Below are 27,935 nucleotides of genomic sequence, written 5' to 3' on the forward strand. Positions count from 1 at the left end.
GCCTCTGCCGCACGGGCACCGGGGGCGGCGGGGGCGTCTTCGACTTCCTGGAGGAAGCCGTCGGCGCTGCCGCCGCAGCCGGCGCAACCCGTGCGGACGCCGTGGATGGTGGTGGCGTCGTCTTCGTGGTGGCCGCTGTCGTCCCCGTCCTTCTCAAGGCCAGTTTGTTCCGCGCGGTCGCCGGGGGCGGCGGGGGCGTCGACGACTTCCTGGAGGAAGCCGCCGGCGCCGCCGTCGCAACCGGCACACTCCGCGCGGTCGCCGTAGGTGGTGGTGGCGTCGTCGATGGCCTTGTGACTACCTTCGCCCTTGTCGCCGTCGATGTTGGTGGCGTTCGGTCTGTCCTCGTCGCCGTAGTTGTCCCCGTCGTCGTCCCCTTGGCAGAAGCAGCGCTGCCGAAAGACAGCGTGCTCTGCCTCAGGGAGGAGGACGGGCGTCTGGTCGTCGAGGTCGTCGTCGTCGTCGTCGATGTTGTTGACGCTGTTGCAGCTGCACGGGTGGTCGGTGCAGCTGCGGGGCCCGTAGATGGTGGAGGGGCCCCCCCGGAGATCCGTGGACGTTGGGCTGCAGACCGCCGCATCCCGCACGCTGTCGTCGTCGTCGTCGTCGTGGTGCACGTCGTCGACGTCATCGTCGTCGCCGTGCACGTCGCCGTCGACGCCGTGGCCGTGGTGGTGGTGGCGGTGCCAGCTCCGGTCAACCTTAAAATTGACTCGGCCCCCGAAGGGACCGAGCAATTAATACTTCCGGTCGCCGAGGGAGAGGACCTCACGGTGGTACGGGTGGAGGAGCCGCATGCTCCTCTCGTCCCACTGCGACCTGATCCGCCCGAATGAGCGGCGGTGTGGTGCGTCTTAACGGACTTTAAGGGATAAGCTCCCTTCCCGTGCTCACCACACTCGCCGCATCGATGAACCACCGAATGACCGGGGTGGTTCCTTTTGGCGTGTTTGATCAGGTCGCAGTGGGATTTATAGGTCCCACCGAGCCTGATACCCGGTTTGCCGAAGCATTCCGGGCATCTGAATTCCACCGGGAACGGAAAATCGATAAAAATGGTAATCGAGTTATTCGTTTGTTCAGTCATTGTGGCCTCTGCCGGATTGTCTCGAGTGTAAAATAAAATACCAAGTGACTAGGAACGTATACAGTTGAATAAATAACAATGAATAAAATATAATATAATGAATAAAGTAAAATCACTGGAGTCACTTGATTAAAATTTAATAAATAAGTAAAATGTAGTCGTTGGATAAAATAGAATAAAAGTAAATATAAATTAAGACAGTACAGTACCGAGTCGCACAGTAGAAACACTGGGTACAATAAGTAAATACAATAAATAAAACCACGGCACTGCACTTCACAGATAAATAAATAAAATAAATAAAAACAACTACAATAACAGAAAGGTAAGCGATCGACTCGCCGGAAAATAGAAGAAAGCGACAGAAGAAAATAGAGAGAAATACGGGAAGACAGAAAAGAGAGCGGATCGATAGAAGGATGAAAGAGGTTAGAAGATAAAAGTGACAGGCGAGGGATCTACCTTGATGGTAAGAGACACCATCAAGGGGGGCTATCTAGCGGTCGATCGAGGAACTCGTTCCAGCTCCTCGTGCAGGGATCTACCGCTAGAGGGCTGCACCGATGCTTGGCGGTACTTGGAGAAATTCTTCAGCTCAGGTCTGAAGAATCTCCAAGGCCTACTCGGATCGGTGACTGAAAGGATTAAACCGAATTAATTTAATCGAGCGGACTCGATTAAACAATTCGGCGGTCTCTGATCGGAATCAAAGTTACTCCGGAGTTGGTTTGCTCCGGGAAAACGCACGCAAAATCGTCGTACGTTCCGACGTGCCGGTATTAAACGAAAAGATGTTTAATGTAGATTATTATTAACTACCGGCACAGGATTGCTCCCAAATTTCACAATTAGCAGCAACAAAGTACTCGGAACAGAACTAAGTTATTAAATAATTAGTAACTTAGTCTGACGTCGAATAAATTGATGTTATAACTGTGAAATTTGTCGAAACGTTTACGAAGCGTTACGTAATTCCGAGACGAACGTTCCGGAATTCCTTTGTTCTGACGACCTAGGACGGAACCGTTGGTTGTTATTGAATTTATCCTGACAAACAATTAGCAGAGCTAAGTGTCGACAGGACAAAGACGAACAACAACGAACGGAGGGGAGGGGTAACCGCGCTGAACGGCCGTGCGGGTTAGCGCACTGGTGTTCGCGCGGGGGAAGAGAGTAAGAGAGGGAGTCGATCACTTACCCCACTCGAGGTCCTGCAGAGGTGTCCACGTGTTCCCGGCTGCTCGGTGGAGACGCTGATGGTGTGGTCCTCCTCCTCGGCGGCCAGTCGCGCCCCGATCGCTCCTCGGCTCCTGATGGTGGATCGCACACGCGGAACTCGCGAAATTGAGCGTTACGGCGCTCGAGCGAAATTTTGCCCGGATTTTGGGAGCAGATATCTCCTCGAATTATTGGGAATTGACTGATATTAGTTAAGCAGATTGGGCCAATCCACACGGCACTGCAATGCGTGGCCGACCCGTGACCGAGGGGGAGCAAGCCCCGACCGCTCAGTCAATTCCCAAAAATCGAGTTAATATTCTGACTCCCCGATGGGGAGTGTATCAGATATTAAGCTGATAAGAACAGATAAAGGCATTTTTATTTTCAATTGATCGTCCCCCGAGCTGGTGCTCGGGGGCGGTACAGTATTAGTGCCTTTCGGCGAGGGCTATACATAAATATGATTTCTTTGGTGGGGGGGTGTGGCGCGGGGGAGCTATGTCCCCCTGCGTGACAAACACATTCAGACGCACACGCACACACACACACACACTCATCCACACGTCAGTAGATAAAAATAATTCTGATTATCAGAAATGTAAGATCAGCGGCACGGGCCTTGTCAAAGTTAAAATAAACATAGTGGAACGGCCCACAGCACACCAGAGAACTTAAGCTAGGAAGATGACTAGAGATTAGCGAATAGAAGAGTAGAGAGACAGCAAGGAAGGAAGACAAAAGATAGAGAGTAGAGAGAGTAGAGAAAGATAGAGAGATAGAGAAAGAGGCGCGCTGCGGGCTCGTTGCCCTCGCTAAAAATTAATATAAAATTATACAGGGCCGAAGTGGCCCTGAGTCAGTACATTTACATTGTTATTGTCATCGATATTCTCGCTGTTATATGAATTTTCGGGGCGCGATACTGTATTCGAGGGGGCCGCGGGGGGGGCCACATTCGCCGCATCAAGGGGCAGAGGCAGCTCCGGGGCGGGGACGGCGGCGGGAGCAGCAGCATATTGTCGGACCCCCGACACGTGCTCCACGTAGATGTCCCGACCCCACCGGATGGTCTCAGAGACAATGAGCCGGCGCATCATGCTTGCGTATTTCGTGCTAATACGCAGCACTTTGAGCACCGGCTCATTGGCTTGATCCCATGAGCCGAGAGCCCCCACGACGATCGCGTCGGTCACAACTCTGTAACCCTGCTCTCCGAGAACGGCCGCGATCGGAAGATACTTTTGTATCTTCCGGAGCCTTGCGGCTTCGAAAGCTTCGATGCCGTTCTCGAAGGTCACGGTCACATCGATGATCACGACGCTTTTCGAGGGCTCATGCCTGACAACGATGTCAGGCCTGAGCGCCTCCAGATCGCCGGTGAGACCCTCGACCCTTTGGTTTACCCTTAGGTTCCCCGGCAGTCGGCAGGCTCGCGAAATCCGCGAGACGACGGCGTCGTGGCGCAGTTGCCAGGCAGCCGAGTGGGGGCGGCAGTGACACAGCACATGGGGCAAGGTCTCCAGGGCCTCCCCGCATCGCCGGCAACGCTTGTCACCCCCGCCCCAGCGTCTAGCCCCATTAAGAGGTAAGACGTCGAGGCGGGCTCGGTGAACAAAGCGCCAATCAGCGAAGCGGGTGAAACTGCCGCCGCGGAGGAAGTGGTTTGACACCCTCGTCCGCGACGACACCCCGAAGACCTTCCCCTGATCGGGTTTGCTGTTGAGGCGTTGATGGTAAAATTCCGTCACTGCCGCCCTCAGTCGGTGCAACACCTGGGACCGAGCCACGGGTGTAACGACCGTCGTGCGCCCGCGTGAGCCTCGGAGTCTAAGACCCAACTCCTGGCGTGCAGCGCTCCACTCCCATCGCAATTGGAGCACGTCTCCTAATCGCCGCGCCGCGTTTCGTGCCCTCGACCACAATGTGGAAAAGTCACTGCTGGTTCTGGCGAACTCCCCCTCCAGCGAGCCGGAGAGGTAGGTCGCCAGATCCTGCTCGGTAGGTGGTCGACCGATTTTCCTGGCTACCGCCCCCCTCAGAGAATCTCTGGCCAGCCCGCTGATCGCCGGGTCAGACGCCGTCAGAAGACGGAACGCATGCCCGACGACCAGCGCGTCGGCCAGGTCAGCAAGCGGAAGTAATCCACATCCTCCCCGACTGGGGGGGAGGTAGATCACCTCCGCGCTGGCTCTCTGAGGCAGGTTGAGCCAGGATTTCGCGAGCTTCCTTACGAGCTTGTCCGCGTCTTTTAAAGGACCTTTTTCCACATGGGCTCCCCGCAGCAAAAAGTCGAGGCGGGGCAATATAAATGTCCCGACCGCCTCACACTTTTGCCATGGGGCGAGGAGGGAACGATCTACGGAGCGGAGATCGCGGACGAGCTCCTCGATCGTCAGGAGCGGAGTCTGCTTCACCTGGAATCCCGTGGGGACTCCGAGATGCTCGTATGGCGCTCCTGCTGCCAGGGATTTCAACCCCTGACCCTGTAGGCTGAAGCAGGTAGGAACGGCCCGGCGAGTGCCTCTGCTGTCCTGGTGCAGTGTTGCACACTTCGCCGGGTTGAACCGAAGTCCAATCCTCTCCGCTGCAGCCTCCACTGTTCTCAACAGTGTTTCCATCCCCTCCGGAGTGTGGGCAACTAGTGCCATATCGTCAGCGTAGCCAAGGATGTTGTACCGCCGGCCGTGGAGCGTGTAACCCGCCGAGGAGCCGGATGCTGCACGAAGCACCGACTCCAGGGCAAGGTTAAACGCCACAGGGCTCAGCGGGCATCCTTGCTTCACTCCGGAGAGGATGGGGACAGGGTCGGTAAAGCCCTGTGAGGTTCGCACTCGGGTGGTGCACCCGTCGTAGAGCCCTTCCAAGATGTTACGGAAGGGCTCGGGGACCTTGGCCTCCGCGAAGGCGTGGTAGATGGTAGAGTGGGGGACCGAGCCGAACGCGTTCGACAGGTCCAACCACGCAACCACCACCTGACGCCTGCCCCTGCGAGCGTCGTTAAGGACCTCCTGCAGCACGTAGTTCTGCTCGTAGCATCCCTCGCACGGCAGGAAGCCCTTTTGCTGAGGGCTAAGCCGCTCATTATGTAGGGCCCACGTGACGAGGCGGTCGGCAAGCACCGCCGCGAAGAGTTTGGGGGTCGTGTCGGACATGGCTAGTGGCCGCCAGTTCGAAAGATCCCCCCGATCGCCCTTCTTGTGAATCATCACGGTATTCGAAGACTTCCAAGAAGCAGGGACCGACTCCAACCTTTGACATAGGTTGAAAAAGGCGGTCAGAATGGCGCAGTCCGGGTCGGCCTTCCGGAGTTCACGGTAAGTTAGACCGTCTGGCCCCGGAGCGGAGTTTGACATCCGCCGGAGTCGACGATCCACCTCACTCACTCCGAAAGGCCGAACCAGTGCCGCGTCACTCGCCGCCGTTGGAGCCTCTGAAGGAAAGCCGAGAGGCCCAGAGGCTGGTGGCGTACTCGCAGGTGAGTACATGTCGAGGAAGTGCTGATGTACCTGGTCCTTCGGGACCTGGCATTGCGCCGGAGCGCCCATCAACACCTCCTGGACCGCACGCCTGCGGTTTTGCCGGAACAGCCTCTGGATCCGCGTAGCCTCTGCGACTTGGTCCGTGCTTCTTGTAGCCTCCGGTTCAGGACGACCGGGAGGGCGCGATGCCGATGCACCTCCGACACGCCTCTCCCTCCCCGCGACAGCGGTTGACCTTCCCCTCGTATTCTCTCCAACCCCCGCGGGTCTCGACCCGAAGCGTTGGAAGAAGGCGGCGATCGTAGTCGCCACCTCTTCCAGGTCTTGAATGTTATCGACGGCCCCGGCCAAACCGATCAGTAGACGCCTCTCCTCCGCCAACGCGACTTGCTCCCTTCGAAGGGATGCGCGCGGGCGAGGGCGAGGCTGACCAGCAGGCGCAGGCCGCCGATGCTCCGGGTCTCGCGGGGTTTGGAGGTCGGTGGGCACTACACCGACGCCCGCAGGGGCATTCGTTGTCCCCGCTCTACAACCACCCGGGTGCGAGCTCCCAGGGGTATTCCCACCCACACTACGAAAACGCGACGCGAACCCTCCCAAGCGATTGAACATATCGCGTAAATCTCGGAGTCGGTCCGTCCGCGCGAAGCCGGCAGGGGCCCGACCGCTCACGTTCTCGGTGTTGCCCCTGCTTCCCGTCGCCGTCCCTCGTCGCGCGCCCCTGCGCGATGCGGCCGAGGACCGGTTCCTCGGCGTGACGGTGGTAGTGGTGGCGGTGGTGGTGGCCCCCCTCGTTGCTCCCTCGGTGACCGGAGCTGGTAGGGGCGATGGAGGACGCTGGGCACCCGCAGATGGTCGGCGTGGTGCACCTGGCGCCCTCGTCTCCCGCGCTGGTGGCGTGCGGGCTGGAGTCCTCGCTGTCGGCGGCTGCAGCGTCTCCGGGATCGGCGACCTGAAACCAGACGGAGATGTAGGCGACGAAGACAGAACTCGTCGGCGGCGTCGTCTCCTAGAGACGGCGGGAGACCACGGGAGGGGGGAGGGATCGTCATCCTCCGCCCCCTCCTCCTCTTCTCTCCCCTCGATGGCCGGAGGGGGGGTGACGGCCGCTGTCCGGGTGGGACCAGGGGTAACCGTCCCTTCCTCGATGGGGGGGAGGGAGGGGACTGCTGTCCGCGACAGAGTCCTCTTCATTCCCCTCTCCACTCCCCCCGCAAGGGGCCGCGAGGTGACGATGGGCCCCCCGCTGACGGTGGTGGTGACGGTGGTCGTGGTAAGTGTGGCCGGCGCCATGCAGGAGACCACGCAGCAGCCTCTTCCGCTCTCCTGTTCCCCATAGATGGTGGGTGGGGAGGGAGGAGAGGCGGAAGCTCCCCTCAGGATGGTGGCGAGGGGGGGGCTGCTGCGGGCTGCGGTCGAGCACTCGGGCGGTAATGATGACGCCCGGGTGAACGACCGCAGCCTTCTTCTTCCTTCTGTTTGTTCTCCTGGTGGCGCCGCGCTGACCACCGTTGCGCCCGCTGTGACGGCGGCGTAGGATGGTGATGCCGCCGTCCTGATCGTCGAGGTGAACGTCCGGGTGGTCGGGACGTTCGGCGGGGTGGTGGGGGCGGGCGAAGCCCTGTCCCGCCCCGACCCCGTCCTCCTCGGCGACTTCTTAGAGCCGGCTTTCGGAGCCGCCTTCCTCCGGGTGTTATTGAGGGCTGCTGTCCGTTGTAATACGTCCCCTAGGTCCAACGGCACGCTGGCTCCCCTACTCCTGGTTACTGGCCCCCTCGGGCTGGTAGTCGGGGCCTTCGCTGTAGGGGAGACCGTCGACCCCCTCTTCCTCCTGGCCGCCCCGCTGGCAGGCTTCTCGCGGGGCGGTTCCGGGGTCGACTTGCGTGTCGGCGGACTCGGGGTGGTACGTTGGGCGGCTCCTACGGCACGGCTCTTGGCAGCGGGCGCTGCCCTGGTCCCTGTTGGTGGTGATGACCCTGAAACAGAGCCGTCACTCCGTCTCGTCCCGCCGTCTCTCTTTGTCGTAGTCGTCGTCGTAGTTGTTTGTTGGGGCGAAGGCAGTCTCTTCACGGCGATGCGGACGTCCTTCACCGAGATGATCCTCGGCTTCGTTGGGGCCGGGGGCGGCGGGGGCGTCTTCGACTTCCTGGAGGAAGCCGCTGGCGCCGCCGCCGCAGCCGGCCTGGTCCCCACGCTGGTTGGAGGTGGTGGGGGGGTCTTCGAGGCCATCGGGCGGTCCGCCCTCATCGCCGTCCTCCTGAGGGACAGCGGCCTCTGCCGCACGGGCACCGGGGGCGGCGGGGGCGTCTTCGACTTCCTGGAGGAAGCCGTCGGCGCTGCCGCCGCAGCCGGCGCAACCCGTGCGGACGCCGTGGATGGTGGTGGCGTCGTCTTCGTGGTGGCCGCTGTCGTCCCCGTCCTTCTCAAGGCCAGTTTGTTCCGCGCGGTCGCCGGGGGCGGCGGGGGCGTCGACGACTTCCTGGAGGAAGCCGCCGGCGCCGCCGTCGCAACCGGCACACTCCGCGCGGTCGCCGTAGGTGGTGGTGGCGTCGTCGATGGCCTTGTGACTACCTTCGCCCTTGTCGCCGTCGATGTTGGTGGCGTTCGGTCTGTCCTCGTCGCCGTAGTTGTCCCCGTCGTCGTCCCCTTGGCAGAAGCAGCGCTGCCGAAAGACAGCGTGCTCTGCCTCAGGGAGGAGGACGGGCGTCTGGTCGTCGAGGTCGTCGTCGTCGTCGTCGATGTTGTTGACGCTGTTGCAGCTGCACGGGTGGTCGGTGCAGCTGCGGGGCCCGTAGATGGTGGAGGGGCCCCCCCGGAGATCCGTGGACGTTGGGCTGCAGACCGCCGCATCCCGCACGCTGTCGTCGTCGTCGTCGTCGTGGTGCACGTCGTCGACGTCATCGTCGTCGCCGTGCACGTCGCCGTCGACGCCGTGGCCGTGGTGGTGGTGGCGGTGCCAGCTCCGGTCAACCTTAAAATTGACTCGGCCCCCGAAGGGACCGAGCAATTAATACTTCCGGTCGCCGAGGGAGAGGACCTCACGGTGGTACGGGTGGAGGAGCCGCATGCTCCTCTCGTCCCACTGCGACCTGATCCGCCCGAATGAGCGGCGGTGTGGTGCGTCTTAACGGACTTTAAGGGATAAGCTCCCTTCCCGTGCTCACCACACTCGCCGCATCGATGAACCACCGAATGACCGGGGTGGTTCCTTTTGGCGTGTTTGATCAGGTCGCAGTGGGATTTATAGGTCCCACCGAGCCTGATACCCGGTTTGCCGAAGCATTCCGGGCATCTGAATTCCACCGGGAACGGAAAATCGATAAAAATGGTAATCGAGTTATTCGTTTGTTCAGTCATTGTGGCCTCTGCCGGATTGTCTCGAGTGTAAAATAAAATACCAAGTGACTAGGAACGTATACAGTTGAATAAATAACAATGAATAAAATATAATATAATGAATAAAGTAAAATCACTGGAGTCACTTGATTAAAATTTAATAAATAAGTAAAATGTAGTCGTTGGATAAAATAGAATAAAAGTAAATATAAATTAAGACAGTACAGTACCGAGTCGCACAGTAGAAACACTGGGTACAATAAGTAAATACAATAAATAAAACCACGGCACTGCACTTCACAGATAAATAAATAAAATAAATAAAAACAACTACAATAACAGAAAGGTAAGCGATCGACTCGCCGGAAAATAGAAGAAAGCGACAGAAGAAAATAGAGAGAAATACGGGAAGACAGAAAAGAGAGCGGATCGATAGAAGGATGAAAGAGGTTAGAAGATAAAAGTGACAGGCGAGGGATCTACCTTGATGGTAAGAGACACCATCAAGGGGGGCTATCTAGCGGTCGATCGAGGAACTCGTTCCAGCTCCTCGTGCAGGGATCTACCGCTAGAGGGCTGCACCGATGCTTGGCGGTACTTGGAGAAATTCTTCAGCTCAGGTCTGAAGAATCTCCAAGGCCTACTCGGATCGGTGACTGAAAGGATTAAACCGAATTAATTTAATCGAGCGGACTCGATTAAACAATTCGGCGGTCTCTGATCGGAATCAAAGTTACTCCGGAGTTGGTTTGCTCCGGGAAAACGCACGCAAAATCGTCGTACGTTCCGACGTGCCGGTATTAAACGAAAAGATGTTTAATGTAGATTATTATTAACTACCGGCACAGGATTGCTCCCAAATTTCACAATTAGCAGCAACAAAGTACTCGGAACAGAACTAAGTTATTAAATAATTAGTAACTTAGTCTGACGTCGAATAAATTGATGTTATAACTGTGAAATTTGTCGAAACGTTTACGAAGCGTTACGTAATTCCGAGACGAACGTTCCGGAATTCCTTTGTTCTGACGACCTAGGACGGAACCGTTGGTTGTTATTGAATTTATCCTGACAAACAATTAGCAGAGCTAAGTGTCGACAGGACAAAGACGAACAACAACGAACGGAGGGGAGGGGTAACCGCGCTGAACGGCCGTGCGGGTTAGCGCACTGGTGTTCGCGCGGGGGAAGAGAGTAAGAGAGGGAGTCGATCACTTACCCCACTCGAGGTCCTGCAGAGGTGTCCACGTGTTCCCGGCTGCTCGGTGGAGACGCTGATGGTGTGGTCCTCCTCCTCGGCGGCCAGTCGCGCCCCGATCGCTCCTCGGCTCCTGATGGTGGATCGCACACGCGGAACTCGCGAAATTGAGCGTTACGGCGCTCGAGCGAAATTTTGCCCGGATTTTGGGAGCAGATATCTCCTCGAATTATTGGGAATTGACTGATATTAGTTAAGCAGATTGGGCCAATCCACACGGCACTGCAATGCGTGGCCGACCCGTGACCGAGGGGGAGCAAGCCCCGACCGCTCAGTCAATTCCCAAAAATCGAGTTAATATTCTGACTCCCCGATGGGGAGTGTATCAGATATTAAGCTGATAAGAACAGATAAAAAGGCGTTTATTTTCAGACAATCGTCCCCCGAGCTAGTGCTCGGGGGCGGTACAACGTCGGTGCCTTTCGGCGAGGGCGAAATTTAAAAAAAAAGATACATGAGCTTTGGTGGGGGGGGGGTGCGGCGCGGGGGAACTCATCCCCCTACGTGGCTAACACATTCAGACGTACACGCACACACACACACATCCACATCCACACGTCAATAAACATAATTATCAATATGTAAAATAAGCAGCACGAGCCTTGTCAGAGATTAAAATAAACGGAACGGCCCGCAGCATGCCAGGAAACTTAAACTAGGGAGATGACTAGATTTCAGAGCGAGAAGTAGAGAGACAGCGAAGGAAGGAAGACAAAAGATAGAGAGTGAGAGAGTAGAGAAAGATAGAGAGATAGAGAAAGAGGCGTGCTGCGGGCTCGTTGCCCTCGCTAAAAATTAATATATATAAAATTATACAGGGCCGAAGTGGCCCTGAGTCAATACATTTTCCACGTTGTTATCCACGCTTGTATAAATTAGGTTTTCGGGGCGCGATAGTATGTTCGGGGGGGCCGCGGGGGGGGCCACGTTCACCTCATCAATGGGCAGGGGCAACCCCGGGGCGGGGACGGCGGCGGGAGCAGCAGCATACTGTCGGACCCCCGACACGTGCTCCACGTAAATGTCCCGACCCCACCGGATGGTCTCAGAGACAATGAGCCGGCGCATCATGCTTGCGTATTTCGTGCTAATACGCAGCACCTTGAGCACCGGCTCATTGGCCTGGTCCCATGAGCCGAGAGTCCCCACGACGATCGCGTCGGTCACAACTCGGTAACCCTGCTCCTCGAGAACGGCCGCGATCGGAAGATACTTTTGTATCTTCCGGAGCCTTGCGGCTTCGAAAGCTTCGATGCCGTTCTCGAAGGTCACGGTCACATCGATGATCACGACGCTCTTCGAGGGCTCGTGCCTGACAACAATGTCCGGCCTGAGCGCCTCTAGATCGCCGGTGAGACCCTCGACCCTTTGGTTAACCCTTAAATTCCCCGGCAGTCGGCAGGCTCGCGAAATCCGCGAGACGACGGCGTCGTGGCGCAGTTGCCATGCAGCCGAGTGGGGGCGGCAGTGACACAGCACATGGGGCAAGGTCTCCAGGGCCTCCCCGCATCGCCGGCAACGCTTGTCACCCTCACCCCAGCGTCTAGCCCCATTAAGGGGTAAGACGTCAAGGCGAGCTCGGTGGACGAAGCGCCAATCAGCGAAGCGGGTGAAACTGCCGCCGCGGAGGAAGTGGTTTGACACCTTCGTCCGCGACGACACCCCGAAGACCTTCCCCTGGTCCGGCTTGCTGTTCAGCCGGTGATGGTAAAATTCCGTCACCGCCGCCCTCAGTCGGTGCAACACCTGGGTCCGAGCCACGGGTGTTACGACCGTCGTGCGCCCGCGTGAGCCTCGGAGTCTAATACCCAGTTCCTGGCGTGCAGCGCTCCACTCCCATCGCAATTGGAGCATGTCTCCTAATCGCCGCGCCGCGTTTCGTGCCCTCGACCACAGTGTGGAGAAGTCGCTACTGGTTCTGGCGAACTCCCCCTCCAGCGAGCCGGAGAGGTAGTCCGCCAGGTCCTGCTCGGTAGGTGGACGACCGATTTTCCTGGCTACCGCCCCCCTCAGAGAATCTCTGGCCAGCCCGCTGATCGCCGGGTCAGGCGCCGTCAGAAGACGGAACGCATGCCCGATGACCAGCGCGTCGGCCAGGTCAGCAAGCGGAAGTAATCCACATCCTCCCCGACTGGGGGGGAGGTAGATCACCTCCGCGCTGGCTCTCTGAGGCAGGTTGAGCCAGGATTTCGCGAGCTTCTTTACAAGCTTATCCGCGACTTTTAAAGGACCTTTCTCCACATGGGCTCCCCGCAGCATGAAGTCGAGGCGGGGCAATATAAATGTCCCGACCGCCTCACACTTTTGCCACGGGGCGAGGAGGGAACGATCAACGGAGCGGAGATCGCGGACGAGCTCCTCGATCGTCAGGAGCGGAGTCTGCTTCACCTGGAATCCCGTGGGGACTCCGAGATGCTCGTATGGCACTCCTGCTGCCAGGGATTTCAACCCCTGACCCTGTAGGCTGAAGCAGGTGGGGACAGCCCGACGAGTGCCTCTGCTGTCCTGATGCAGTGTTGCACACTTCGCCGGGTTGAACCGAAGTCCAATCCTCCCTGCTGCAGCCTCCACTGTTCTCAACAGTGTTTCCATCCCCTCCGGAGTGTCGGCAACTAGTGCCATATCATCGGCGTAGCCAAGGATGTTGTAGCGCCGGCCGTGGAGCGTGTAACCCGCCGAGGTCTCGGATGCTGCACGAAGCACCGATTCCAGGGCAAGGTTAAACGCCACAGGGCTCAGCGGGCATCCTTGCTTCACTCCGGAGAGGATGGGGACAGGGTCGGTAAAGCCCTGTGAGGTTCGCACTCGGGTGGTGCACCCGTCGTAGAGCCCTTCCAAGATGTTACGGAAGGGCTCGGGGACCTTGGCCTCCGCGAAGGCGTGGTAGATGGTTGAGTGGGGGACCGAGCCGAACGCGTTCGACAGGTCCAACCACGCAACCACCACCTGACGCCTGCCCCTGCGAGCGTCGTTAAGGACCTCCTGCAGCACGTAGTTCTGCTCGTAGCATCCCTCGCACGGCAGGAAGCCCTTTTGCTGAGGGCTAAGCCGCTCATTATGTAGGGCCCACGTGACGAGGCGGTCGGCAAGCACCGCCGCGAAGAGTTTGGGGGTCGTGTCGGACATGGCTAGTGGCCGCCAGTTCGAAAGATCCCCCTGATCGCCCTTCTTGTGAATCATCACGGTATTCGAAGACTTCCAAGAAGCAGGGACCGACTCCAACCTTTGACATAGGTTGAAAAAGGCGGTCAGAATGGCGCAGTCCGGGTCGGCCTTCCGGAGATCACGGTAAGTTAGACCGTCTGGCCCCGGAGCGGAGTTTGACATCCGCCGGAGTCGACGATCCACCTCACTCACTCCGAAAGGCCGAACCAGTGCCGCGTCACTCGCCGCCGTTGGAGCCTCTGAAGGAAAGCCGAGAGGCCCAGAGGCTGGTGGCGTACTCGCAGGTGAGTACATGTCGAGGAAGTGTCGATGTACCTGGTCCTTCGGGACCTGGCATTGCGCCGGAGCGCCCATCAACACCTCCTGGACCGCACGCCTGCGGTTTTGCCGGAACAGCCTCTGGATTCGCGTAGCCTCTGCGACTTGGTCCGTGCTTCTTGTAGCCTCCGGTTCAGGACGACCGGGAGGGCGCGATGCCGATGCACCTCCGACACGCCTCTCCCTCCCCGCGACAGCGGTTGACCTTCCCCTCGTATTCTCTCCAACCCCCGCGGGTCTTGACCCGAAGCGTTGGAAGAAGGCGGCGATCGTAGTCGCCACCTCTTCCAGGTCTTGAATGTTATCGACGGCCCCGGCCAAACCGATCAGTAGACGCCTCTCCTCCGCCAACGCGACTTGCTCCCTTCTGAGGGATGCGCGCGGGCGAGGGCGAGGCTGACCAGCAGGCGCAGGCCGCCGATGCTCCGGGTCTCGCGGGGTTTGGAGGTCGGTGGGCACTACACCGACGCTCGCAGGGGCATTTGTCCGCCCCGCAGGGACCGTTGTCCCCGTTCTACATCCACCCGGGTGCGAGCTCCCAGGGGTATTCCCACCCACACTACGAAAACGCGAAGCAAACCCTCCCAAGCGATTAAACATTTCGCGTAAGTCTCGGAGTCGGTTCGTCCGCGCGGAGTCGGCAGGGGCCCGATCGCTCACGTTCTCAGTGCTGCCCCTGCTTCCCGTCGCCGTCCCTCGCCGCGCGCCCCTGCGCGATGCGGCCGAGGACCGGTTCCTCGGCGTGACGGTGGTAGTGGTGGCGGTGGTGGTGGCCCCCCTCGTTGCTCCCTCGGTGACCGGAGCTGGCAGGGGCGATGGAGGACGCTGGGCACCCGCAGATGGTCGGCGTGGTGCACCTGGCGCCCTCGTCTCCCGCGCTGGTGGCGTGCGGGCTGGAGTCCTCGCTGTCGGCGGCTGCAGCGTCTCCGGGATCGGCGACCTGAAACCAGACGGAGATGTAGGCGACGAAGACAGAACTCGTCGGCGGTGTCGTCTCCTAGAGACGGCGGGAGACCACGGGAGGGGGGAGGAATCGTCATCCTCCGCCCCCTCCTCCTCTTCTCTCCCCTCGATGGCCGGAGGGGGGGTGACGGCCGCTGTCCGGGTGGGACCAGGGACAACCGTCACTTCCTCGATGGGGGGGAGGGAGGGGACTGCTGTCCGCGACAGAGTCCTCTTCATTCCCCTCTCCACTCCCCCCGCGAGGGGCCGCGAGGTGACGATGGGCCCCCCGCTGACGGTGGTGGTGACGGTGGTCGTGGTGAGTGTTGCCGGCGCCATGCAGGAGACCACGCAGCAGCCTCTTCCGCTCCCCTGCACCCCGTAGATGATAGGTGGGGTGGGAGGAGAGGCGGATGCTCCCCTCAGGATGGTGGCGAGGGGGGGGCTGCTGCGGGCTGCGGTCGAGCACCCGGGCGGTAATGAGGACGCCCGGGTGAACGACCGCAGCCTTCTTCTTCCTTCTGTTTGTTCTCCTGGTGGCGCCGCGCTGACCACCGTTGCGCCCGCTGTGACGGCGGCGTAGGATGGTGATGCCGCCGTCCTGATCGTCGAGGTGAACGTCCGGGTGGTCGGGACGTTCGGCGGGGTGGTGGGGGCGGGCGAAGCCCTGTCCCGCCCCGACCCCGTCCTCCTCGGCGACTTCTTAGGGCCGGCTTTCGGAGCCGCCTTCCTCCGGGTGGTGTTGAGGGCTGCTGTCCGTTGCAATACGTCCCCGAGGTCCAACGGCACGCTGGCTCCCCTGCTTCTCGTGACTGGCCCCCTCGGGCTGGTGGTCGGGGCCTTCGCTGTGGGGGAGACCGTCGACCCCCTCTTCCTCCTCGCCGCCCCGCTGGCAGGCTTCTCGCGGGGCGGTTCCGGGGTCGACTTGCGTGTCGGCGGACTCGGGGTGGCACGTTGGGCGGCTCCTACGGCTCGGCTCTTGGCAGCGGGCGCTGCCCTGGTCCCTGCTGGTGGTGTTGACCCTGAAACAGAGCCGTCACTCCGTCTCGTCCCGCCGTCTCTCTTCGTCGTAGTCGTCGTCGACGTTGTCTGGTGGGGCGAGGGCAGTTTCTTCACGGCGATGTTGACGGCCCTTACGGAGATGATCCTCGGCTTCGCTACGGCCGGGGGCGGCGGGGGCGTCTTCGACTTCCTGGAGGAAGCCGTCGGCGCCGCCGCCGCAGCCGGCCTGGTCCCCACCCTGGTTGGAGGTGGTGGGGGGGTAGCCGAGGTCCTCGGAGGGTCCGCCCTCGTCGCCGTCCTTCGGAGGGACAGCGGCTTCTGCCGCACGGGCGCCGGGGGCGGCGGGGGCGTCTTCGACTTCCTGGAGGAAGCCGCCGGCGCCGCCGCCGCAGCCGATGCACCCCGTGCGGACGCCGTCGATGGTGGTGGCGTCGTCGTCGTCGTCTTGGTGGTAGCCGCTGTCGCCCTCGTCCTCTTCAAGGCCAGTCTGTTCCGCACGGGCGCCGGGGGCGGCGGGGGCGTCGACGACTTCCTCGAGGAAGCCGCCGGCGCCGCCGCCGCAGTCGGTGCAACCCGCGCGGTCGCCGTGGATGGTGGTGGCGTGGTTGATGGCCTTGTAACTGCCCTCGCCCTTGTCGCCGTTGCTGTCGGTGGCGTTTTGTCTGTCCCCGTCGCCGTCCCCGTCGTCGTCCCCTTGGCAGAGGCAGCGCTGCCGAATGACAGCGTGCTCTGCCTCAGGGAGGAGGACGGGCGTCTGGTCGAGGTCGTCGTCGTTGTCGTCGTCGTCGTCGATCCTGTGGCAGCTGCACGGGTGGTCGGTGCAGCTGCGGGGCCCGTAGATGGTGGAGGGGCCCCCCCGGAGATCCGTGGGCGTTGGGCTGCAGACCGCCGCATCCCGCACGCTGTCGTCGTCGTCGTCGTCGTGGTGCACGTCGTCGACGTCATCGTCGTCGCCGTGCACGTCGCCGTCGACGCCGTAGCCGTGGTGGTGGTGGCGGTACCAGCTCCGGTCAACCTTAAAATTGACTCGGCCCCCGAAGGGACCGAGCAATTAATATTTCCGGTCGCCGAGGGAGAGGACCTCACGGTCGTACGGGTGGAGGAGCCGCTTGCTCCTCTCGTCCCACCGCGACCTGATCCGCTCGAATGAGCGGCGGTGTGGTGCGTCTTAACGGACTTCAAGGGATACGCTCCCTTTCCGTGCTCACCACACTCGCCGCAACGATGAACCACCGAATGACCGGGGTGGTTCTTTTTCGCGTGTTTTATCAGGTCGCAGTGGGATTTATAGGTCCCACCGAGCCTGATGCCCGGTTTGCCGAAGCATTCCGGGCACCTGAATTCCGCCGGGAACGGAAAATCGATGTATATAACAATCGCGTTGTTCATTTCGGACATTATGGGACAGCCTCTACAGGTTTACCTCGAATGTAAATAAAAATGTCAAGTGACTAGGTGTAAAAATAATGTAATAAAATAAATAGAATACGGTAAAATAAATAAAATACAGTGAAATAAATAAGATACAGTAAAATAAATAAAACACAGTAGAATAAATAAAATCTGTGATGTCACTTGCACGAAATAAAATAAATAAATAGATAAAATATGATACAACAGCACAGCACTGAGTCAGGGGTTAAAATCGGGTACAAGACCGCGCAATAAATACAATAAATAAATAAGGACCACAGCGCTGCACTTCACAATACATAAATAAAATAAATAACACAATTAAAACAGAAAGGCAAGCGATCGACTCGCCGGAAAGTAGAAGAAAGCGACAGAAGAAAATAGCGAGAAATACGGAAAGACAGAAAAGAGAGCGGATCGATAGAAGGATGAAAGAGGTTAGAAGATAAAAGTGACAGGCGAGGGATCTACCTTGATGGTAAGAGACACCATCAAGGGGGGCTATCTAGCGGTCGATCGAGGAACTCGTTCCAGCTCCTCGTGCAGGGATCTACCGCTAGAGGGCTGCACCGATACTTGGCGGTACTTGGAGAAATTCTTCAGCTCAGGTCTGAAGAATCTCCAAGGCCTACTCGGATCGGTGACTGAAAGGATTAAAACCGAATTAATTTAATCGAGCGGACTCGATTAAACAATTCGGCGGTCTCTGATCGGAATCAAAGTTATTCCGGAGTTGGTTTGCTCCGGAAAACGCACGCAAAATCGTCGTACGTTCCGACGTGCCGGTATTAAACGAAAAGATGTTTAATGTGAATTATTATTAATATCCGGCACAGGATTGCTCCCAAATTTCACAATTAGCAGCAACAAAGTACTCGGAACAGAACTAAGTTATTAAATAATTAATAACTTAGTCTGACGTCGAATAAATTGATGTTATAATTGTGAAATTTATCGAAACGTTTACGAGGCGTTACGCAATTCCGAAACGAACGTTCCGGAATTCCTTTGTTCCGACGACCTAGGAAAGAGCCGTTGGTTGTTATTGAATTTATCCTGACAAACAATTAGCAGTGCTAAGTGTCGACAGGACAAAGACGAACAACAACGAACGGAGGGGAGGGGTAACCGCGCTGAACGGCCGTGCGGGTTAACGCACTTGGGCTCGCGCGGGGGAAGAGAGTCAGAGGGGGAGTCGATCACTTACCCCACTCGAGGTCCTGCAGAGGTGTCCACGGTGTTCCCGGCTGCTCGGTGGAGACGCTGAAGGTGGGTCCTCCTCCTCGGCGGCCAGTCGCGCCCCGATCGCTCCTCGGCTCCTGATGGTGGATCGCACACGCGGAACTCGCGAAATTGAGCGTTACGGCGCTCGAGCGAAATTTTGCCCGGATTTTGGGAGCAGATATCTCCTCGAATTATTGGGAATTGACTGTGATTGAATTCAGCAGATTGGGCCAATCCACACGGCACTGCAATGCGTGGCCGACCCGTGACCGAGGGGGAGCAAGCCCCGACCGCTCAGTCAATTCCCAAAAATCGAGTTAATATTCTGACTCCCCGATGGGGAGTGTATCAGATATTAAGCTGATAAGAACAGATAAAGGCATTTTTATTTTCAATTGATCGTCCCCCGAGCTGGTGCTCGGGGGCGGTACAGTATTAGTGCCTTTCGGCGAGGGCTATACATAAATATGATTTCTTTGGTGGGGGGGTGTGGCGCGGGGGAGCTATGTCCCCCTGCGTGACAAACACATTCAGACGCACACGCACACACACACACACACTCATCCACACGTCAGTAGATAAAAATAATTCTGATTATCAGAAATGTAAGATCAGCGGCACGGGCCTTGTCAAAGTTAAAATAAACATAGTGGAACGGCCCACAGCACACCAGAGAACTTAAGCTAGGAAGATGACTAGAGATTAGCGAATAGAAGAGTAGAGAGACAGCAAGGAAGGAAGACAAAAGATAGAGAGTAGAGAGAGTAGAGAAAGATAGAGAGATAGAGAAAGAGGCGCGCTGCGGGCTCGTTGCCCTCGCTAAAAATTAATATAAAATTATACAGGGCCGAAGTGGCCCTGAGTCAGTACATTTACATTGTTATTGTCATCGATATTCTCGCTGTTATATGAATTTTCGGGGCGCGATACTGTATTCGAGGGGGCCGCGGGGGGGGCCACATTCGCCGCATCAAGGGGCAGAGGCAGCTCCGGGGCGGGGACGGCGGCGGGAGCAGCAGCATATTGTCGGACCCCCGACACGTGCTCCACGTAGATGTCCCGACCCCACCGGATGGTCTCAGAGACAATGAGCCGGCGCATCATGCTTGCGTATTTCGTGCTAATACGCAGCACTTTGAGCACCGGCTCATTGGCTTGATCCCATGAGCCGAGAGCCCCCACGACGATCGCGTCGGTCACAACTCTGTAACCCCGCTCTCCGAGAACGGCCGCGATCGGAAGATACTTTTGTATCTTCCGGAGCCTTGCGGCTTCGAAAGCTTCGATGCCGTTCTCGAAGGTCACGGTCACATCGATGATCACGACGCTTTTCGAGGGCTCATGCCTGACAACGATGTCAGGCCTGAGCGCCTCCAGATCGCCGGTGAGACCCTCGACCCTTTGGTTTACCCTTAGGTTCCCCGGCAGTCGGCAGGCTCGCGAAATCCGCGAGACGACGGCGTCGTGGCGCAGTTGCCAGGCAGCCGAGTGGGGGCGGCAGTGACACAGCACATGGGGCAAGGTCTCCAGGGCCTCCCCGCATCGCCGGCAACGCTTGTCACCCCCGCCCCAGCGTCTAGCCCCATTAAGAGGTAAGACGTCGAGGCGGGCTCGGTGAACAAAGCGCCAATCAGCGAAGCGGGTGAAACTGCCGCCGCGGAGGAAGTGGTTTGACACCCTCGTCCGCGACGACACCCCGAAGACCTTCCCCTGATCGGGTTTGCTGTTGAGGCGTTGATGGTAAAATTCCGTCACTGCCGCCCTCAGTCGGTGCAACACCTGGGACCGAGCCACGGGTGTAACGACCGTCGTGCGCCCGCGTGAGCCTCGGAGTCTAAGACCCAACTCCTGGCGTGCAGCGCTCCACTCCCATCGCAATTGGAGCACGTCTCCTAATCGCCGCGCCGCGTTTCGTGCCCTCGACCACAATGTGGAAAAGTCACTGCTGGTTCTGGCGAACTCCCCCTCCAGCGAGCCGGAGAGGTAGGTCGCCAGATCCTGCTCGGTAGGTGGTCGACCGATTTTCCTGGCTACCGCCCCCCTCAGAGAATCTCTGGCCAGCCCGCTGATCGCCGGGTCAGACGCCGTCAGAAGACGGAACGCATGCCCGACGACCAGCGCGTCGGCCAGGTCAGCAAGCGGAAGTAATCCACATCCTCCCCGACTGGGGGGGAGGTAGATCACCTCCGCGCTGGCTCTCTGAGGCAGGTTGAGCCAGGATTTCGCGAGCTTCCTTACGAGCTTGTCCGCGTCTTTTAAAGGACCTTTTTCCACATGGGCTCCCCGCAGCAAAAAGTCGAGGCGGGGCAATATAAATGTCCCGACCGCCTCACACTTTTGCCATGGGGCGAGGAGGGAACGATCTACGGAGCGGAGATCGCGGACGAGCTCCTCGATCGTCAGGAGCGGAGTCTGCTTCACCTGGAATCCCGTGGGGACTCCGAGATGCTCGTATGGCGCTCCTGCTGCCAGGGATTTCAACCCCTGACCCTGTAGGCTGAAGCAGGTAGGAACGGCCCGGCGAGTGCCTCTGCTGTCCTGGTGCAGTGTTGCACACTTCGCCGGGTTGAACCGAAGTCCAATCCTCTCCGCTGCAGCCTCCACTGTTCTCAACAGTGTTTCCATCCCCTCCGGAGTGTCGGCAACTAGTGCCATATCGTCAGCGTAGCCAAGGATGTTGTACCGCCGGCCGTGGAGCGTGTAACCCGCCGAGGAGCCGGATGCTGCACGAAGCACCGACTCCAGGGCAAGGTTAAACGCCACAGGGCTCAGCGGGCATCCTTGCTTCACTCCGGAGAGGATGGGGACAGGGTCGGTAAAGCCCTGTGAGGTTCGCACTCGGGTGGTGCACCCGTCGTAGAGCCCTTCCAAGATGTTACGGAAGGGCTCGGGGACCTTGGCCTCCGCGAAGGCGTGGTAGATGGTAGAGTGGGGGACCGAGCCGAACGCGTTCGACAGGTCCAACCACGCAACCACCACCTGACGCCTGCCCCTGCGAGCGTCGTTAAGGACCTCCTGCAGCACGTAGTTCTGCTCGTAGCATCCCTCGCACGGCAGGAAGCCCTTTTGCTGAGGGCTAAGCCGCTCATTATGTAGGGCCCACGTGACGAGGCGGTCGGCAAGCACCGCCGCGAAGAGTTTGGGGGTCGTGTCGGACATGGCTAGTGGCCGCCAGTTCGAAAGATCCCCCCGATCGCCCTTCTTGTGAATCATCACGGTATTCGAAGACTTCCAAGAAGCAGGGACCGACTCCAACCTTTGACATAGGTTGAAAAAGGCGGTCAGAATGGCGCAGTCCGGGTCGGCCTTCCGGAGTTCACGGTAAGTTAGACCGTCTGGCCCCGGAGCGGAGTTTGACATCCGCCGGAGTCGACGATCCACCTCACTCACTCCGAAAGGCCGAACCAGTGCCGCGTCACTCGCCGCCGTTGGAGCCTCTGAAGGAAAGCCGAGAGGCCCAGAGGCTGGTGGCGTACTCGCAGGTGAGTACATGTCGAGGAAGTGCTGATGTACCTGGTCCTTCGGGACCTGGCATTGCGCCGGAGCGCCCATCAACACCTCCTGGACCGCACGCCTGCGGTTTTGCCGGAACAGCCTCTGGATCCGCGTAGCCTCTGCGACTTGGTCCGTGCTTCTTGTAGCCTCCGGTTCAGGACGACCGGGAGGGCGCGATGCCGATGCACCTCCGACACGCCTCTCCCTCCCCGCGACAGCGGTTGACCTTCCCCTCGTATTCTCTCCAACCCCCGCGGGTCTCGACCCGAAGCGTTGGAAGAAGGCGGCGATCGTAGTCGCCACCTCTTCCAGGTCTTGAATGTTATCGACGGCCCCGGCCAAACCGATCAGTAGACGCCTCTCCTCCGCCAACGCGACTTGCTCCCTTCGAAGGGATGCGCGCGGGCGAGGGCGAGGCTGACCAGCAGGCGCAGGCCGCCGATGCTCCGGGTCTCGCGGGGTTTGGAGGTCGGTGGGCACTACACCGACGCCCGCAGGGGCATTCGTTGTCCCCGTTCTACAACCACCCGGGTGCGAGCTCCCAGGGGTATTCCCACCCACACTACGAAAGCGCGACGCGAACCCTCCCAAGCGATTAAACATATCGCGTAAATCTCGGAGTCGGTTCGTCCGCGCGGAGTCGGCAGGGGCCCGATCGCTCACGTTCTCGGTGTTGCCCCTGCTTCCCGTCGCCGTCCCTCGCCGCGCGCCCCTGCGCGATGCGGCCGAGGACCGGTTCCTCGGCGTGACGGTGGTAGTGGTGGCGGTGGTGGTGGCCCCCCTCGTTGCTCCCTCGGTGACCGGAGCTGGCAGGGGCGATGGAGGACGCTGGGCACCCGCAGATGGTCGGCGTGGTGCACCTGGCGCCCTCGTCTCCCGCGCTGGTGGCGTGCGGGCTGGAGTCCTCGCTGTCGGCGGCTGCAGCGTCTCCGGGATCGGCGACCTGAAACCAGACGGAGATGTAGGCGACGAAGACAGAACTCGTCGGCGGTGTCGTCTCCTAGAGACGGCGGGAGACCACGGGAGGGGGGAGGAATCGTCATCCTCCGCCCCCTCCTCCTCTTCTCTCCCCTCGATGGCCGGAGGGGGGGTGACGGCCGCTGTCCGGGTGGGACCAGGGACAACCGTCACTTCCTCGATGGGGGGGAGGGAGGGGACTGCTGTCCGCGACAGAGTCCTCTTCATTCCCCTCTCCACTCCCCCCGCGAGGGGCCGCGAGGTGACGATGGGCCCCCCGCTGACGGTGGTGGTGACGGTGGTCGTGGTGAGTGTTGCCGGCGCCATGCAGGAGACCACGCAGCAGCCTCTTCCGCTCCCCTGCACCCCGTAGATGATAGGTGGGGTGGGAGGAGAGGCGGATGCTCCCCTCAGGATGGTGGCGAGGGGGGGGCTGCTGCGGGCTGCGGTCGAGCACCCGGGCGGTAATGAGGACGCCCGGGTGAACGACCGCAGCCTTCTTCTTCCTTCCGTTTGGTCTCCTGTCGGCGCCGCGCTGACCACCGTTGCGCCCGCTGTGACGGCGGCGTAGGATGGTGATGCCGCCGTCCTGATCGTCGAGGTGAACGTCCGGGTGGTCGGGACGTTCGGCGGGGTGGTGGGGGCGGGCGAAGCCCTGTCCCGCCCCGACCCCGTCCTCCTCGGCGACTTCTTAGAGCCGGCTTTCGGAGCCGCCTTCCTCCGGGTGGTGTTGAGGGCTGCTGTCCGTTGCAATACGTCCCCGAGGTCCAACGGCACGCTGGCTCCCCTGCTTCTCGTGACTGGCCCCCTCGGGCTGGTGGTCGGGGCCTTCGCTGTGGGGGAGACCGTCGACCCCCTCTTCCTCCTCGCCGCCCCGCTGGCAGGCTTCTCGCGGGGCGGTTCCGGGGTCGACTTGCGTGTCGGCGGACTCGGGGTGGCACGTTGGGCGGCTCGTACGGCTCGGCTCTCGGCAGCGGGCGCTGCCCTGGTCCCTGCTGGTGGTGTTGACCCTGAAACAGAGCCGTCACTCCGTCTCGTCCCGCCGTCTCTCCTCGTCGTAGTCGTCGTCGACGTTGTCTGGTGGGGCGAGGGCAGTTTCTTCACGGCGATGTTGACGGCCCTTACGGAGATGATCCTCGGCTTCGCTACGGCCGGGGGCGGCGGGGGCGTCTTCGACTTCCTGGAGGAAGCCGTCGGCGCCGCCGCCGCAGCCGGCCTGGTCCCCACGCTGGTTGGAGGTGGTGGGGGGGTAGCCGAGGTCCTCGGAGGGTCCGCCCTCGTCGCCGTCCTTCGGAGGGACAGCGGCTTCTGCCGCACGGGCGCCGGGGGCGGCGGGGGCGTCTTCGACTTCCTGGAGGAAGCCGCCGGCGCCGCCGCCGCAGCCGATGCACCCCGTGCGGACGCCGTCGATGGTGGTGGCGTCGTCGTCGTCGTCTTGGTGGTAGCCGCTGTCGCCCTCGTCCTCTTCAAGGCCAGTCTGTTCCGCACGGGCGCCGGGGGCGGCGGGGGCGTCGACGACTTCCTCGAGGAAGCCGCCGGCGCCGCCGCCGCAGTCGGTGCAACCCGCGCGGTCGCCGTGGATGGTGGTGGCGTGGTTGATGGCCTTGTAACTGCCCTCGCCCTTGTCGCCGTTGCTGTCGGTGGCGTTTTGTCTGTCCCCGTCGCCGTCCCCGTCGTCGTCCCCTTGGCAGAGGCAGCGCTGCCGAATGACAGCGTGCTCTGCCTCAGGGAGGAGGACGGGCGTCTGGTCGAGGTCGTCGTCGTTGTCGTCGTCGTCGTCGATCCTGTGGCAGCTGCACGGGTGGTCGGTGCAGCTGCGGGGCCCGTAGATGGTGGAGGGGCCCCCCCGGAGATCCGTGGGCGTTGGGCTGCAGACCGCCGCATCCCGCACGCTGTCGTCGTCGTCGTCGTCGTGGTGCACGTCGTCAACGTCATCGTCGTCGCCGTGCACGTCGCCGTCGACGCCGTGGCCGTGGTGGTGGTGGCGGTACCAGCTCCGGTCAACCTTAAAATTGACTCGGCCCCCGAAGGGACCGAGCAATTAATATTTCCGGTCGCCGAGGGAGAGGACCTCACGGTGGTACGGGTGGAGGAGCCGCTTGCTCCTCTCGTCCCACCGCGACCTGATCCGCTCGAATGAGCGGCGGTGTGGTGCGTCTTAACGGACTTCAAGGGATACGCTCCCTTTCCGTGCTCACCACACTCGCCGCAACGATGAACCACCGAATGACCGGGGTGGTTCTTTTTCGCGTGTTTTATCAGGTCGCAGTGGGATTTGTAGGTCCCACCGAGCCTAATACCCGGTTTGCCGAAGCATTCCGGGCATCTGAATTCCGCCGGGAACGGAAAGTCGATAAAAATAGTTATCGCGTTGTTCGATTGTTCAGTCATCGTGGAACAACCTCTGCCGGATTGTCTCGAGTGTAAAATAAATTAAAGGTGTCAGGTATAATAAATAGAATAAATAAAACAGAGTATCGTAGTCGGTAGATGTAAAAAAAAAAAATGCAGTAAATAAATAGAGTAAAAAGAATAAATATATGGCACGTCAATGTTAGTATAAAATAAAATAAATTAGGACAGCACAGTACCGAGTCACAAATTAAAATAGGGTACACACGTACAATACACACAATAAATAAATAGATCACGGCACTGCACTATATTAAATAAATAAAATGAATAAAAACAACTACAACAGAGAGGTAAGTGATCGACTCACCAGAAGAGTTAGAAGACAGCGATAGAAGAAAATAGAGAGAAATACGGGAAGACAGAAAAGAGAGCGGATCGATAGAAGGATTGAAAGAGGTTAGAAGATGAAAGTGACAGCTAAGGGATCTACCTTGATGGTAAGAGACACCACCAAGGGGGGCTACCTAGCGGCCGATCGAGGAACTCGTTCCAGCTCCTCGTGCAGGGATCTACCGCTAGAGGGCTGCACCGATACTTGGCGGTACTTGGAGAAATTCTTCAGCTCAGGTCTGAAGAATCTCCAAGGCCTACTCAGATCGGTGACTGAAAGGATTAAAACCGAATTAATTTAATCGAGCGGACTCGATTAAACAATTCGGCAGTCTCTGATCGGAATCAAAGTTATTCCGGAGTTAGTTTGCTCCGGGAAAACGCACGCAAAATCGTCGTACGTTCCGACGTGCCGGTATTAAACGAAAAGATGTTTAATGTAGATTATTATTAACTACCGGCACAGGATTGCTCCCAAATTTCACAATTAGCAGCAACAAAGTACTCGGAACAGAACTAAGTTATTAAATAATTAATAACTTAGTCTGACGTCGAATAAATTGATGTTATAACTGTGAAATTTGTCGAAACGTTTACGAACCGTTACGCAATTCCGAAACGAACGTTCCGGAATTCCTTTGTTCCGACGACCTAGGACGGAACCGTTGGCTGTTATTGAATTTATCCTGACAAACAATTAGCAGAGCTAAGTGTCGACAGGACAAAGACGAACAACAACGAACGGAGGGGAGGGGTAACCGCGCTGAACGGCCGTGCGGGTTAACGCACTTGGGCTCGCGCGGGGGAAGAGAGTCAGAGGGGGAGTCGATCACTTACCCCACTCGAGGTCCTGCAGAGGTGTCCACGGTGTTCCCGGCTGCTCGGTGGAGACGCTGAAGGTGGGTCCTCCTCCTCGGCGGCCAGTCGCGCCCCGATCGCTCCTCGGCTCCTGGTGATGCACGCACACGCACGAAAACTCGCGAACTTGAGAGCTGCGGTGCTCGTAAATGAAATTTTACTGGGGAGTAGATATCTCCTCGAATTATTGGGAATTGACTGTGATTGAATTCAGCAGATTGGGCCAATCCACACGGCACTGCAATGCGTGGCCGACCCGTGACCGAGGGGGAGCAAGCCCCGACCGCTCAGTCAATTCCCAAAAATCGAGTTAATATTCTGACTCCCCGATGGGGAGTGTATCAGATATTAAGCTGATAAGAACAGATAAAAAGGCCTTTATTTCAATTAATCGTCCCCCGAGCTAGTGCTCGGGGGCGGTACAACATTGTTGCCTTTCGGCGAGGGCTAGGGAGAATACATAAGTTCTTTAGTGGGGGGGGTGTGGCGCGGGGGAGCTATGTCCCCCTGTGGGCAATCATACATTCATCGCATACGCACACACACACACACTCATCCACACGTCAATAAATAGATCATACAATTATCAAAATATAAAATTAGCAGCACGAGCCTTGTCAGTTTTTAAGAATATATATCGTGGAACGGCCCGCAGCACGCCAGAGAACTTAGACTAGGTAGATGACTAGATTTGATAGAGATAGGAAGACAGCAACGGAAGGAAGACAAAAGATAGAGAGTGAGAGAGTAGAGAAAGATAGAGAGATAGAGAAAGAGGCGTGCTGCAGGCTCGTTGCCCTCGCTAGAAATTAAGATATATAAAATTATACAGGGCCGAGGTGGCCCTGAGTCAATGCATTTATATTATCGCCATCAATGTTATTATCGCTGTTATATAGATTTTCGGGGCGCGATATATTTGAGGGGGCCGCGGGGGGGGCCACACTCACCGAGTCAAGGGGCAGGGGAAGCTCCGGGGCGGGGACGGCGGCGGGAGCAGCGGCATACTGTCGGACCCCCGACACGTGCTCCACGTAGATGTCCCGACCCCACCGGATGGTCTCAGAGACAATGAGGCGGCGCATCATGCTTGCGTATTTCGTGCTAATACGCAGCACTTTGAGCACCGGCTCATTGGCCTGATCCCACGAGCCGAGAGCCCCCACGACGATCGCGTCGGTCACAACTCTGTAGCCCTGCTCCTCGAGAGCGGCCGCGATCGGAAGATACTTCTGTATCTTCCGCAGCCTTGCGGCTTCGAAAGCTTCGATGCCGTTCTCGAAGGTCACGGTCACATCGATGATCACGACGCTCTTCGAGGGCTCATGCCTGACAACGATGTCCGGCCTGAGCGCCTCTAGATCGCCGGTGAGACCCTCGACCCTTTGGTTGACCCTTAAGTTCCCCGGCAGTCGGCAGGCTCGCGAAATCCGCG

The 27,935-nt window shown here is 58.9% G+C and overlaps 1 non-coding gene and 3 pseudogenes across 1 annotated transcript; all 4 read right to left on the reverse strand.

Moving 5' to 3' along the window:
- Window positions 1–2,521: 2,521 nt before the first annotated feature.
- Window positions 2,522–2,701, reverse strand: LOC143217753 (U2 spliceosomal RNA; annotated as a pseudogene).
- Window positions 2,702–10,578: 7,877 nt separating this feature from the next.
- LOC143217749 (U2 spliceosomal RNA) lies at window positions 10,579–10,773 on the reverse strand. The gene has a single exon (XR_013010886.1). It is a non-coding gene; the product is annotated as a U2 spliceosomal RNA (small nuclear RNA).
- Window positions 10,774–18,665: 7,892 nt separating this feature from the next.
- On the reverse strand, window positions 18,666–18,845 carry LOC143217754 (U2 spliceosomal RNA; annotated as a pseudogene).
- A 7,868-nt stretch (window positions 18,846–26,713) lies between these two features.
- LOC143217751 (U2 spliceosomal RNA) lies at window positions 26,714–26,892 on the reverse strand (annotated as a pseudogene).
- Between the last annotated feature and the right edge of the window lie 1,043 nt (window positions 26,893–27,935).

Source organism: Lasioglossum baleicum, chromosome 17, assembly GCF_051020765.1.
Source record: "Lasioglossum baleicum chromosome 17, iyLasBale1, whole genome shotgun sequence".
NCBI lineage: Eukaryota > Metazoa > Arthropoda > Insecta > Hymenoptera > Halictidae > Lasioglossum > Lasioglossum baleicum.